At 40.3% G+C, this 16048-nt stretch overlaps 1 long non-coding RNA gene across 1 annotated transcript; it reads left to right on the top strand.

Moving 5' to 3' along the window:
* The first annotated feature begins 3793 nt into the window (after window positions 1–3793).
* LOC120022470 lies at window positions 3794–6105 on the top strand. Its single transcript, XR_005472604.1, has 2 exons — window positions 3794–3957; window positions 5381–6105. It is a non-coding gene; the product is annotated as an uncharacterized LOC120022470 (long non-coding RNA).
* Window positions 6106–16048: the final 9943 nt, after the last annotated feature.

The following is a 16048-nucleotide window of genomic DNA, read 5'->3' as shown; positions in this document are numbered from 1 at the left end:
TCACCTAACAACAACATAGACCTACTGTAGGACCCATAACTTCACCTAACAACAACATAGACCTAGGACTATAAGTCATTTAATATTTCAGGTGAAACATGGAAACTAAAATGTCTTTCATGACATTTCATAACCTGATCACCAGATAATTTTGTCAATAATCCCACTAGGCTACTCTGTAATGTGTTGTCATTCAAAACGTCCTGAATAAAAGAAAATAGCTCAGTGTGTTGTACAATAGCCTATCCATCAAGGAACAGTTCTCTACACATTATGAGCTAAGTATCTCTGTGTGCAAACAGACTAACGAGACCCTACTGTAAATCAAGCAGACAATAACATTATAAACACCAATTTGTTAGGGATGTTGGATCCAACGTGGAGCACGGCATAACTGTCTTTACCAGAGTAATGAATGAAGAAGCACTTTGGTTGTTGTTGCATGTCGTGATGTTTGCCATGTGACTGTCATTCAGAAAATGATTTCCTGGATCAGCTGATGATAGTTGAACATGTGACTAACTAAATTGCTACAGTATTACGAATGATGTGTAATTATTGAAGAATGACGTTAATGACAGTATCGATTTGGGTGTTGTCAATAAATTTAAGGTGACTCTCGGTTAGAACTATTGGATTTAGCATAGTCAGGCTATGTTGACGACCGGCTCCATCTAGTCAGGCTATGTTGACGACCGGCTCCCTCTAGTCAGGCTATGTTGACGACCGGCTCCCTCTAGTCAGGCTATGTTGACGACCGGCTCCCTCTAGTCAGGTTATGTTGACGACCGGCTCCCTCTAGTCAGGTTATGTTGACGACCGGCTCCCTCTAGTCATTTGTGTGTCTTATTTATTTAATCAAACAGTGTGCTTAAAGCATCAGACAAGTTCAGCACATAGATTTTATAAAAACACATGGGCCGATTGGTAGAAAGAACAGATGACTCTTGGTTGACCAAGATGTATTTTAGTTGGGGACAGCACTAGAACATGATTTTGGGGCTCCCGTGTGGCGCAGCAGACACTGCATCTCAGTGCTTGAGGTGTCACTACAGACACCCTGGTTCAAATCCAGGCTGTATCACAACCGGCCATGATTGGCAGTCCCATAGGCCGGCGCACAATTGGCCCAGCGTCATCCAGTGTAGGCAGTCATTGTAAATAAGAATTTGTTCTTAACTGACTTGCCTAGATAAATAAAGGTTACATTTAAATAAATAAATAAGTGTTTCATGACAAACCATTTTTTACAAATCCGTCAAGGCACCAACTTTGAGAAGGGTTTAAAACAAAGGTTTCAAACCAATTCATGAATGTAATTGAATCTAGGTATGTCTTGCCTTTAATGTAAGGGCATGAAAATAAATTGGCTGAATATTATACAATGACTTATCAACAGCTCTAATAATCACAGGAAATCTTCACTGGCAATTCTAGAATATACTATATAGCCTAGAAACCTGGTTAAACTATCATTATGACATCATGGATGAATTCTAGAATATACAATATAGCCTAGAAACCTGGTTAAACTATCATTATGACATCATGGATGAATTCTAGAATATACTATATAGCCTAGAAACCTGGTTAAACTATCATTATGACCTAATGGATGGCCAGTCCTTGTATTCATAGTGTAGTGAATTCAGGGGGTATCCCTGATCTGAACTCAAACCTGGGTCCAGCGACTGTCAAGTCAACACCTTATAACTGTTATGCCAAGATGTCTGAACTTCTTGACGAGGTCGCTAGGTGTTGGGTTACGGTTTCTACAATATCGTTCTCTATGAATTTGAGAGTGGTTACACTTCTCCTTCCCCCATCCCTCAGCTGTTTACCAAACCAAGTCTCTGGGCAGCCATTTTGTTGCTGTTTAAAACAAAAACACAACCCAGCAATCTGCAGTTCAAACAATAACAAATCTGTCATTCCACCACTGTTTTGGTAATAAGATGATTATGGGGTTGGAGAAATGTAACTACAGACATAAAGACCTAAGGACTGACCATCCATGATAACAACATTATAGTTTTAACCATGTTTTAACCATGTTGAGGCTATACAGTGTTGATTTACGTTGTTTCTAAACATTAGAGTAAAAAAAGCTTATTTACAGTTGAACTAAGCTCATGAAGCATGGTTTATATTCTTCAAGAATCAATGGCTATAAATAAATAATTTAAAAGTCACAATATGGATGTAGCAATTGCAGATTTCCGCTTTAACACCAAACATCAGTACAACAACTGCAGAGTTTGTGCCTCTGTTTTTAAGACAGTACTTACTAGAGTTAATCAGGGAACGGTCTCTCAAAACCATCTTATGGCTAAATTCATCGTTAGAACAATTGGATGCCTTAAGATGCGTTTGGGAAACCGGGCCCAGATATCCAGTTTCCTCCTCTTCTTCCTCCTCCTTTTTCGATGTAACAGTCATCTCCCACTCCTCTTTCACTCCATAAACTGCATCCTCCTCTCCTTTTACTGTAACATCCTCCTCTCCTTTTACTGTAACATCCTCCTCCTCTTTCACTCTGAACGCTTCTTTTTCTTCTTTAACTGTAACAGCCTCATCCTCTTGTTTTACTGTGATAACCGCCTCTTCTTTAGCAGGAGGTGAGTAGCTTAGTGACCGCATGGTCGGAGATGTTAGCTAGTTAGGCTAATGCTAACTTAGTTAGCTAATGCTAACTAACTTAACTTAAGCCCGCTAGCTGACTAATAACAACAACAGCGTAAATATGAAATTAAATCGGATAACTAACTAGACGACAGAAGTGGGTTTAAAACACAGTGGCTAATATACACTAACGCGTCTAAAGAGATTTATTGGTTCGGCTATTTTGGCTAGCAAGCTACCGAGGAGGCTGACTACCTGTAGCTGCTGTTGAAAGAAGCGTTCCGTCCACTAGATTATACGTCACACTAACAGCACTGCCTTAAAGCCCCACACCAGACCTAGTCTGTTCATTATATACATCTACATCATGTATTGTTACACCATGTAGGAGCAGTATAGACCTAGTCTGTTCATTATATACATCTACATGATGTATTGTTACACCATGTAGGAGCAGTATAGACCTAGTCTGTTCATTATATACATCTACATGATGTATTGTGACGTCGCTGCTTATTTATCATTATCTGATAGTTTGACTGAATTAATCAGAAACTTCCTTAAAAATGCAGATGTCAAGTTGATGTAAAGTTTGATTCTCACTGATTATGATCTGCACTAATCAACACATGCATCTATCTGATAGTCTCAATGTAATATTATTATTTAATAATAAAACATTTAAAACGATTTGTTTGTAAAAACATAACTTTGTCCTCAACTGCGTCGGCACGCGTGTCTTTCAGGCGACGCTGCTAGTGTGACGTATAATCTAGTGGACGAAACACTTCAACAATAACAGCGAGTCATCCACCTCGGTAGCCAACATAGCTGAAAGATTCAAGCTGTTTAGACTGTTTCGGTGTATTTAAGCCACTATGTTTTAAACACACTTCTGTCGGCTTATGCCGTTTAGCTAGTTACCCCCTTTAATTGTATATTTACCTTGCTAGTAGCTAGCTGGATAGCTAACATCCCCGAACATGAGCTCCATAAACTACTCCCCTCCTGTTAAAGAAGAGGGGGTCTGCTGCACGGAGAAAAAAAGCTCTGGGGCTGAACATTGTTGTGAAAGAGAAGGATGTCACAGTAAAACAAGAAGTAGAGTGGAGGCTGTTACAGTGAAAGAAGAAGAGAAAGACGTTTCAGTAAAAGAAGAGGAAGACGCGTTCAGAGTGAGAGAGGAGGAGGATGTTACAGTGAAAGAAGAGGAAGACACGTTCAGAGTGAGAGAGGAGGAGGATGTTACAGTAAAAGAAGAGGTGGAGGAACAGGGGAAGATAACTGTCACATCGAAAGAGGAGGAGGAGGCGACTAGGGATCTTATTACCAACAGTAAGTACTATCTTGGACACAAACTGTCTGCAGTTGTTGAACTGATGCAGGTTTAAAACTGTAAGTCCTACTTTTTATTATGTTGTTTATAATGTAGCAATTGATGAAGCTACGCTGTAACATGTGTATACCATCAAAGAGCGGGCCACCAACAAAATGCATTAATCATGCATTGAATATATTATTTTAGTTAAATACTGTAGTCCACAATGTCTATTATTATAGTAGTCTTTACATCCTAAAAACTTCCCTAATAAATCAGACTTGTCATCAAATGTTTGTGGTTGCTTACACATTTTACAGATGTTATCAGAGGTGCAGCGAAATGCTTACTTTTCTAGCTCCAACAGTGCAGTAATACCTACCAATACAAATCAATACACACACAAATCCCCAAAATAACAAGAAATTAATAAATATTAGAACGATGTCAGACTCCGGAATATAAATATTTAAGCAGAGCCTCCCAAGTGGCCAGCGGTCAAAGGCACTGCATCTCAGTGCAAGAGGCACACTACAGTCCCTGATTCTAATCCAGGCTGTATCACAACCTGCTGTGATCGGGAGTCCCATAGGGTGGCGCACAATTGGCCCTACATCGTCTAGGTTAGGGGAGTGTTTGGCCGGCCGGGACGTCCTTGTCCCATCGCGCTCTAGCGACTGACTTCGGTCGCCAGCTGGACGGTGTTTCCTCCGACACATTGGTGTGGCTGGCTTCCGGGTTAAGCGAACAGTGTGTCAAGAAGTGCAGTGCGGCTTGGCAGGGTCGTGTTTCAGCAGTGTGTCAGGAAGTGCAGTGCGGCTTGGCAGGGTCGTGTTTCAGCAGTGTGTCAGGAAGTGCAGTGCGGCTTGGCAGGGTCGTGTTTCAGCAGTGTGTCAGGAAGTGCAGTGCGGCTTGGCAGGGTCGTGTTCCAGCAGTGTGTCAGGAAGTGCAGTGCGGCTTGGCAGGGTCGTGTTCCAGCAGTGTGTCAGGAAGTGCAGTGCGGCTTGGCAGGGTCGTGTTTCAGTAGTGTGTCAGGAAGTGCAGTGCTGCTTGGCAGGGTCGTGTTTCGGAGGACGCATGGCTCTTGACCTTCGCCTCTCCCCCGAGTCCGTAGAGGAGTTGCAATTGGATATCACAAAATTGCTGAGAAAAATAATATATAATACACTGGTACTGAAATTAGATTTTTCGTTCACCTGGCAGATGTGTTAAACCATGTAAACACCTGCAAGACTTCGGTTAGAAGTGAATCACCTGCATGGACATCCTAAGAACCACACAGAGACCTGCATTTTGAAGTCGGTTTAATAATACTTGTAAAAACTGACTTCAGGTGATTGAGGGATCTAGTCTAGATTGAACGTCATAGGAAGTTTTATCATGTGGAGGTTTCATTCAGGTTCATTCTGTTTAATTAAATAATCTGTTTGTCTTTGACAGGAGAGAGACCAAACTCTCCTTCTGACAGCAGGAACCAGCAGGAACCAGAACCTGAGACGTCCAAACCAGCAGGACGACATCACTGCTCCCAGTGTGGAAAGTGTTTTACTCAGTTAGGGAGCCTGAAAACACACAAGAGAATACAAACTGCTCCTCGTGCAGAAAGAGTTTTAGGTGGTTAGGGAACGTGGAAAGGCATGAGAGGACACACACAGGAGAAAAGCCTTTCCAATGTTCCCATTGTGGAAAGAGTTGTACGTAGTTAGGGAGCCTGAAGGAGCATGAGAGAATACACACAGGAGAAAAGCCTTACCAATGTTCCCATTGTGGAAAGCATTTTGCCCAGTTAGGAAACCTGAACCAGCATGAGAGGACACACAGGAGAAAAGACGTACCACTGCTCCCACTGTGGAAAGAGATTTCCCAGGTTAAGGTACCTGAAAAAGCATGAAAGAATACAAACAAATACAAAGGAAGAGAAGACATACTACTGCTCTCATTGTGGAAAGACATTTTCCCAGTCAGAGGACCTGAAAACACATGAGAGAATAGAGAGCCTGTGTTCTGACAATTGTTTTTTTTGCGATTAATCTCATTGTCTGAAAGGGTTAAAAACACACTGAAAACATCCAAAATACATCCTGTATAGCGCTAAAATCTACAACGCCATGTAAAAACAAGTTGACATTGAGGTTAAATAAAGTGTGCTTTATCAATGTAACATATTTTGACACGTCCACTTTGGGGCTCTGCAGAGTCATAATATCCATAACAACTACAGGTCAAACAGGGAAATGGTTCACATCGTTTTTCCACCATTCATTTTTCCCACGGGGCTGTGCTTTGTTTAGGCGTACCCTGGTGTGACGTTTTGATAACCATGTAAATCTCTCTAGGGCAAGGTGACTGAGGGTGAATGTACACTAGATAAATAGCGGTAAATTGCTGTGTGAGGCTTAGGCCGCCCATTGGGACTCGAGTCAAGAATTCAGCAGAGCAAGTTTGTATGAAGGTCTGGCTATTAAATGGGTACATAGTTCAATAGTAATATCCTCTAAAACGCTCTGGTGACAAACTTTGCTGCTCTGTTTCCAATTGTCCACATGGCTGGGAGAACCTATTCAAGTAAGTAAGTAAATAGATTTTGAAAATGTAAAAAAAAAAACGATGTATTATTAGCTAGCTAGCTACAGTGCAGGCTAACTCAAATGAGCTGCTAAATGAGCTATCTAGTTGGCTAGCTAGCTATCTAGACAACTTCAAATACTGTATAGATAGATAACTAAGTGAATGAAATATCACCAGCTACCTAACTTCATATTAGCTAGCTATCTATTTATCACTGTAAAAAACGAACTCCAAATGCATTTGTAGGTAAATATCAAACATATATGTTTATTTTGAATAATGTGTATATAAACTATGTAAATAATACAAACGTATTTGATTTATGTAAATTCCATGAATACTGTATATGTCTATTTTGAGTTTAGTCAGAATAGCCATGGAGGGTGAAAGGATAGCAGCCCCACCTGTCAGTGAGGTGAGAGAGTAGGCTATTCTTGATAGGGCAGGTACTTTTGTGTAGTTCCTGTCCCTAGAAGTGAGGATGGAGATAATAGTAACATAATATTCAGTGTGGTGTAATTTGATTATAATGAAGTCTGTTTTTTGTGAGGTTCTCTAAATCCTCTAGGTTATATCAGCTGTGTCGGTGAACCCCTCCTGCATCTGAACTGGCTACATCGAGGGCACAGCATGATCAGATGTGCGAGGTCACTTGGTCAGGTCAACAGGAAGTATTATTAAAGAGATGCTTTACATTGAAATACAGATAGATGCAGTAGTCCCAGAGTTAATGATCCAAGGACAGTTTATATTATACAGGAAGTATTATTAAAGATATGCTTCACATTGAAATACAGATAGATGCAGTAGTCCCAGAGTTAATGATCCAAGGACAGTTTATATTATACAGGAAGTATTATTAAAGATATGCTTTACATTGAAATACAGATAGAGATGCAGTAGTCCCAGAGTTAATGATCCAAGATCAGTTTTGCATTTCACCTGATTGATGACTAACAATGTTAGAATAAAAACTAAAAGCACAAGGCTTAAACATGCTCTCTCTCTCCATCTGTCTCTCGTCTGCAGATATGTTTTGATGTGAGAGAGGATGCCAACCCCCAGTCCCGTCATCGCCACCTCACCCGCTTTTAAGATAACCTTTGGGCCAACTAGAGACACTATTATGTAATTGTGATGAACTGAGAGAATATTTAGGTAGCACTGTGATTCATTAATCATGTGCTGCCTTCCCTGCTCCTATGTGCTTACCTCTTTCCCTTTCTGTCTTTTACAACTCTCTCGCCCCCTCTTTCTTCCTCTGTTTTTATAATGCACAACAGATGTGCATTGAAGTACAGATTGAACTTGTATTTATAACATTTGGATAATGAGCTTTTCAATAAAGCGTTTCACATTCTCTACTGGTTGAAATGAAGTGTAATTTGATGAAATACTACACCTACCCTGTGTTTATCAGATCAGTGCAGATGAAGGGCATTAGATATTGAGATGAACCGGTGTTAAGAGTATTTACATGATGCATAGGAAGTGTAGTGTACTGTTTTTTAAATTCTATTTCTGTATATATGAATTAACTAGTTAAATCCTGTTTCTAGTCTATTAGTTACAATGTGTAACCATTGATGTCCCAGGACCAAGATTGGTAAACACTGTTGAAGTGTATAATTGTAATACATACATGCAAACACAGTGTCATTCAAAGACTGGAATTTGATACTCCTAAAATAATCTCAAAGACATTCATACCTAAACTGCACCTTTATTTGCCAAGGTAGAGTACATGATCAGTGAATATATTAAATGTACAGGCTACAATGTGGGGATCTCATGTATGGTAATAACTACATGTATATACGACTTGCATCCTTGGCACAACATTATATTATATTCTACTCAATCCATAGGCTTAATTAATGTCATTCAGGCTGTTTTGAAGTTGATACAACTGGCTATGATAGCTGAGGTTCATAGCTAGGTTCTGAACTAATATGTATACCAAACGTTTGGGTCCATACACAGATCGGCTAGATAGCTAGCTACACATCCATAGGCATACAGGGATTTTAAATCACCCACTGCACAATAAGCAAGAACATAGCTAGCTACGTTATTTAATCTATCTGCATGGCAAATATCAGCAAGGCAAGCTTACAAAATTGTACATTCAATTTGCAGTAAATTCTCCAGCTAGCTAGATTCTATACATCCAATGTTTCACAAAACGACAGCCTGGTTTGCTGGTTGTTTCAGGAGTCCCCAAAACAACCAGAAGTACAATTTCATACTCATGTCACAACACCCATAAAGCTAGCCAGCTAGCTGGCTAGTGAGCTAGCTTACTAAATCACAATTTTCGTAAATTAACTTTATGATAAAAAAATGTGTAATCGTTTGTCTCTACATTAACTAACATTCCTGTCAATTGTACATGTTTTTGCATGATTCGTTATGACGTTATAATCCCTTACATTTGCTTCCATCCTAGTATTTCTGTCCGCCATCTTTGATCCAGTTCAGTTCTGTGTAGGGGTACCTCTCGCTCCTAGTATTTCTGTCCGCCATCTATGATCCAGTTCAGTTCTGTGTAGGGGTACCCCTCTCTCCTAGTATTTCTGTCCGCCATCTTTGATCCAGTTCAGTTCTGTGTAGGGGTACCCCTCTCTCCTAGTATTTCTGTCCGCCATCTTTGATCCAGTTCAGTTCTGTGTAGGGGTACCCCTCTCCTAGTATTTCTGTCCGCCATCTTTGATCCAGTTCAGTTCTGTGTAGGGGTACCCCTCTCTCCTAGTATTTCTGTCCGCCAACTTTGATCCAGTTCAGTTCTGTGTAGGGGTACCCCTCTCCTAGTATTTCTGTCCACCATCTTGGATCCAGTTCAGTTCTGTGTAGGGGTACCTCTCTCTCCTAGTATTTCTGTCCGCCATCTATGATCCAGTTCAGTTCTGTGTAGGGGTACCCCTCTCTCCTAGTATTTCTGTCCGCCATCTTTGATCCAGTTCAGTGTAGGGGTACCCCTCTCTCCTAGTATTTCTGTCCACCATCTTTGATGAAGAAAGTCTAACCGTCACTAGTGCAGCAGCAGAATCCCCAGTCCTAGTGCCGGCCCGGAAGAAGTTTAAGATGCGATGGAACGGTTGACGAAAAAAATACATCACAGAAAAATATATTGACTGATATTGATTTATTTGGGGGGGGGCGAATGAATATTTTAGGCCTAGCGACGTCCCTGATTCCTACCCTTTAACTTTTTGTCTGAAAATTAAATATACATTTTACTCAACTGCGTTACCCACTCCAGTCAGCAGATGGCGGTATGAGATTTTAAGGCGATGCTGCTAGTGTGGCGTATAATCTAGTGGATGGAACGCTTCTTTCAACAGCAGCAACAGTTAGTCAGCCACTGTGTTATAAACCCACTTCTGTCATCTAGTTTATTATCCGATTTAATTTCATATTTACAGTGTTGTTGTTATTAGTCAGCTAGCGGGCTGGTTAAGTTAGCATTAGCCTAGCTAGCTAACGTCTCCGACCATGAGGTCACTAAGCTACTCTCTACCTGCTAAAGAAGAGGAGGTCTGCTGGACGGAGAAAGAAGCTCTGGTGAAAGAGGAGAAGGAAGAGGAGGCTGTTACAATACAAAAACAAGTAGAGGGTGAGGCTGTTACTGTGAAAGAAGAGAAATACGTTTCAGTGAAGGAAGAGGAAGACGCGTTCAGAGTGAAAGAGGAGGAGGATGCAGTATTTGGAGTGAAAGACGAGGAGGGGGAGATGACTGTCACATCGAAAAAGGAGAACGAGGAAGAAGAGGATATCTGAGGCCGGTTTCCCAAACGCATCTTAAGGCATCCAACGATGAACTTAGCCGTAAGATGGTTTTGAGAAACCTGGCCCTGATTAATACTAGCAAGTACTGTCTTAAATACCGAGGCACAAACTCTGCAGTTGTTGAACTGATGTGTGGTGTTAAAGGGGAAATATGCAATTGCTACACCCATATTTGGACTTTTAAATTATTTATTTATAGCCATTGATTCTTGAAGAATATAACACTTGCCTCATGAGCTTAGTTCAACTGTTGTACCCCATCAGAACCCCAAATAATATTTTTTTACTCCAATGTTTAGAAACAATGTAAATCAACACTTTATAGCCTCAACATGGTTAAAACTATAAAGCCGATATCATGGATGGTCAGTCCTTGCCTCCACCGGTCTGTCTGTCTATGAATTTGAGAGTAGTTAAATTTTTTCAGCCCTATCCATAATCTTATTTTACCAAAACTGATGGAATGACAGCTTTGTTATTGTTTCAACTGCAGATTGATTGATGTGGCTTTTTTAAAGGGGTAACCTAGTTTTTAAACAGCAACAAAATGTCAACCCTGAGACTTGGTTTGGTAACAGCTGAAGGATGGGGCTGGAGAAATGTAACCACTCTCAAATTCATAGAGAAAGCTATTGTATCAACCGTAACCCAAAACCTAGGGACCTCGTCAAGAAGTCCAGAGATCTTGGCGTAACAGTTATAAGGTGTTGGCTTGACAGTCAGTGGACCCAGGTTTGAGTTCAGCTCAGGGCTACCCCCTGAATTCAATACACTATGAATACAAGGACTGGCCATCCATGATGTCATAATGATAGTTTAACCAGGTTTCTAGGCTATATAGTATATTCTAGAATTCATCCATGATGTCATAATCATAGTTTAACCAGGTTTCTAGGCTATCTAGTATATTCTAGAATTGCCAGTGTAGATTTCCTGTGGGGGTCAAATTGTTAGAGCGTTTGATAAGTCATTGTATAATATTCAGCCAATTTATTTTCATGCCATTACATCAATATAGCCTAACCAAAAGAGAGAGAACTCTTCCTGAACCACCACCTCCTGCTAGCCTTTGTAAATTCTGACGTTGCTAGTAATAGGCTACACAAGCAGTCGGCAACCTACATTTGGAGTGCAAATGTATCTTACCATTTCTACTGATCTCGTGCCAGTTATGATTTTCATATACACATTTTCGTGGAACAGTTTCATTTCATTTATAATAGTATCTCAAATCATTGTCTGATTAATCTACATTCTAAAACTAACTTTTATTGCCATTGCCAACTATGTAAAAAAAAATAGCCTACATAAAGCCAACAAATAAAAACATTGCAAATAAATATCCTATAAATCACATGGCCTGTCTACAACGAACTTGAAACATTTTATAAAATATTCTGGGCTCTGTTACCCTCGCCAGTGAGTTCGGGACAGACACAGCTGTAGGCTATTTGTGAAAGGGATAAGAAGTAATCAGGTATTTTATGACATTTCCACTGGATCAGCGCATTACATTTTTCCCTTTCGTGCCGATTGGTTATCGAAAGGGTGAGAGATGGAAATATTAAAAAAATATTTTGAGGAACTATTCTCATTTCTAATTGATTTTGAGTAGACTTTGTTTACTTGCTGTTTGAGGTGAAGAGAAATTTGCTTTGAGAAGCTCCTCAGCTCATTAGTGGTGGTGCGTTAAGACAATCAGAAATACTATCAGACATCCCCAAATAGGCACATTTATAGGCCTACATTTGCGCGCAGGACAGGTAGACTAGTCCTACTTCTATATGCGTAATTAGGTGTGCGTCCTTACTTAACATTGACAGGAGTATTTCAAATGAAAGACAATGAATAAATTGACAAAACTGACGCATCTTGTAGGGTCAGGTCTGGGTGGTCTGCCATGGGCCGTTTAATTTAGTATCCGTTTGGGTCGGCATGGGGAATGATTGTATTTCCCCATATGTTCCAACATATGTATGTTGTACCGAAGTTGACCGACTGAAAGGGAGTGTAACTTTATGACTATACTTAGTGTTCCCTGAAGGAGGGAAACGAGGTACAACACCTGTTTGGCCCCGCCCCTTCCTGGGTCGGTGAAGAGCGGTATTAAATTGAAGGAATAAATCTGAGCCTCACGCTCATCACATGTGGAAGGCGGGGCTTCCAGCGAGGCGCGGATTTAATAGTATGTTGTACCTAGTTTCCCTCCTTCAGGGAACAGTAGTTATGGTCATAACATGTGGATTTAATAGTATGTTGTACCTAGTTTCACTCCTTCAGGGAACAGTAGTTATAGTCATAATGTTAAGCTTGTCATATGATGATGAACTTCAACTTAAATACTGGATCTTGCTGTGGGACAGTTTTTGGTATTCAGATCTCTGAAATCCTCTCTACCTACGTAACATTTAGTGTCTCCTTATGTTACGCTGGGAAAACAGTTTTGATGGGCACAGAAATCCTAAATCATTTCAGAGTTTGCTAAATCCAATGGTTCCAACCAAGAGTCACCTAAACTTTATTGACAACACCCAAATGGATACTGTCATTTACGCTGTTCTTCAATAATTAGACATAATTCTTCATACTGTAGCTATTAGGTTACAGTCACATGTTCAACTATCATCAGCTGATTCAGGAAATAATTTTCTGAATGACAGTCAAATGACAAACATCACAACATGCAACAACAATCAAAGTGCTTCTTCATTCATTACTCTGGTAAAGACAGTTATGCCATGCTCCACGTTGGATCCAACAGCCCTAACAAATTGGTGTTTATAATATTATTGTCTGCTTGATTTACAGTAGGGTCTCGTTAGTCTGTTTGCACACAGAGATACTTAGCTCATAATGTGTAGAGAACTGTTCCTTGATGTATAGGCTATTGTACAACACACAGAGCTATTTTCCTTTATTCAGGAAAACACATTAAAGAGTAGCCAAGTGGGATTATTGACAAAATTATCTGGTGATCAGGTTATGAAATGTCATGACGAAGACATTTTAGTTTCCATGTTTCACCTGAAATGTTAAATTATTTATAGTCCTAGGTCTATGTTATTGTTAGGTGAAGTTATGGGTCCTACAGTAGGTCTATGTTATTGTTAGGTGAAGTTATGGGTCCTACAGTAGGTCTATGTTGTTGTTAGGTGAAGTTATGGGTCCTACAGTAGGTCTACGAAAATGTGCATATGTAAATCCTAACTGGCACCAGATCAGTTGAAATGGTCAGATAAATTGCCACTCCAAATGGAAAAGGTTGCCGACCGCTGGTGTAGCCCATTACCGGAAACTTCAGGATCATAATGGCAGAATTTCTCTCTCTTCTGGTTAGGTTATCTTGATCTCTGGCTCCCTCGAGTCATTTGTGTGTCTTAATTATTTGATCAAACAGCGTGCTTAAAGCATCAGACAAGTTCAGTACATACAGTTGATTTTATTAAAACACATGAGGTGTGTCTATATATGGAAAAATACACACATCGATTGTTAGAAATAACAGATGACTCTTGGTTGACCAAGATTTATTTTAGGTGGGGACAGCACTAGAACATGATTTTGGGGCTCCCGAGTGGCGCAGCGGTCTAAGACACTGTATCTCAGTGCTTGAGGCGTCACTACAGACACCCTGGTTCGAGTCCAGGCTGTGTCACAACCGGCCGTGATTGGGAGTTAAATAAAGGTACATTTTTTTTAAATGAAATAAAACAGAGATCATTCAGAAAGTTCAGAGCCCTTCCCTTATTACACATTTTGTTACGTTACAGCTTAATCTTAAAATGGATTTAAAAAATTGAATCCTCATTAATCTACACACAATAATGACAACGTGAAAACAGGTAAAAAACAGAAATACCTTACTTACATACGTATTAAGACCCTTTGCTATGAGACTCAAAATTGCTTTCAGGTGCATCCTGTTTCCATTAATCATCCTTGAGATGTATCTACAAATTGTTCGGAGTCCACCTGTGGTAAATTCAATTGATTGGACATGATTTGGAAGACACACACCTGTCTATATAAGGTCCCAGAGTTGACAGTGCATGTCAGAGCAAAAACCAAGCAATGAGGACAAAGGAATTGTCCTTAGAGCTCCGAGACAGGATTGTGTTGAGGCACAGATCTGGGGAAGGGTACCAAAAAAAAATCTGCAGCATTGAAGGTCCCCAAGAACACAGTGGCCTCCATCATTCTTAAATGGAATACTCGTCCTAGAGCTGGTCACCCGGCCAAACTGAGCGATTGGGGGGCCTTGGTCAGGGAGGTGACCAAAAACCTGATGGTCACTCTGACAGAGCTCCAAAGTTCCTCTGTGGAGATGGGAGAACCTTCCAGAAGGAAGGTTTGATGAAACCAAGATTGAACTCTTTGGCCTGAATGCCAAGCATCACGTCTGGAGGAAACCTGGACCACCCCTACGGTGAAGCATGGTGGTGGCAGCATCATGCTGTGGGGATGTTTTTCAGCAGCAGGGACTGGGAGACTAGTCAGGACCGAGGGAAATATTAACGGAGCAAAGTGCAGAGAGATCCTTGATGAAAGACCTGCTCCAGAGTGCCCAGGACCTCAGACTGGGGGCGAAGGGTCACCGTCCAACAGGACAACGACCTTAAGCACACAGCCAAGACAATGCAAGTCTGGCTTTGGGACAAGTCTCTGAATGTCCTTGAGTGACCCAGCAAGAGCCCGGACTTGAGCCCGATCTAACATCTCTGGAGAGACCTGAAAATAGCTGTGCAGTGATGTTCCCCATTCAACCTGACAGAGCTAGAGAGGATCTGCAGAGAAGGATGGGAGAAACTCCCCAAATGCAGGTGTGCCAAATATATTAGCTAAATTTAAGGGGGAAAAATAGAATTTAATCAATTTAGAATAAGGCTTTAACGTAACAAAATGTGGAAAAAGTCAAGGGGTCTGAATACTTTCCGAATGCACTGTATACAGCAACAGCTCCCCCATAAGCATTCCTGTCTTTTCTGTAGATGTTATATCCCTGTATTGCTACTGCTGTATCAAAGGAATTATCTCAGTGAGTTCCAGAGATGAACAGAACAGTGCATTCCAAATTCAATAGGCAGGCAAGTAAACAAAAACGTTTTCAAATAAAAACTATTCCAGAAAATGTCAAAGCGTATATAACGCCTGTCCAAGAGACGGTCGACCAATCACGTTCACGTTGTCATGCTGTGAAACGCAGTTCCTAAGCTAATTCTCACGAAATCCCGTTTTAACGTCAGGGTATGAGTCGAGAAACATGCCTATTTACCTTGAAAGTACGTAATGTCACGATTGCAAATCTATACGATATTACAGAGAACAAGTTAATTATCTCACATCTCTGAAAATATTTGTAATGTTGTGCTTCTTGTTCACATAGGGTAATTCATGCCAATGTTATTTTATTTAAGCTGTTAATACGAATCGAAAGGAGTTTCCAATATCCTCAATTCTTAAAGTATTTCTGGTGATAGCAAGTGACAGTGATACACAAGCTAGGTCTATTTGAAACATTGCCATCCCATGGCAGCATTTACCAGCCACCAGGTTCAGAAGCTTTAAAACCACATAAAAAATATTTAAAACACTATTCTATTTTTGCTCAAAATTAAGATATAAATTATTCAAACTGAACATAATTCATGCTGGTTATTATTTTAGGCTATTTTAGTTTTGGAGTCAAAGATAGTTTTGGAATAGTTGTAATTTTTCAAACAGGTTTGTTGTTTTATTTCAGTTTACTAAATA

The sequence above is a fragment of the Salvelinus namaycush genome, chromosome 27 (assembly GCF_016432855.1).
Source record: "Salvelinus namaycush isolate Seneca chromosome 27, SaNama_1.0, whole genome shotgun sequence".
Classification (NCBI taxonomy): Eukaryota; Metazoa; Chordata; class Actinopteri; order Salmoniformes; family Salmonidae; genus Salvelinus; species Salvelinus namaycush.
This window is presented reverse-complemented; position numbering and strand designations above follow the sequence as displayed.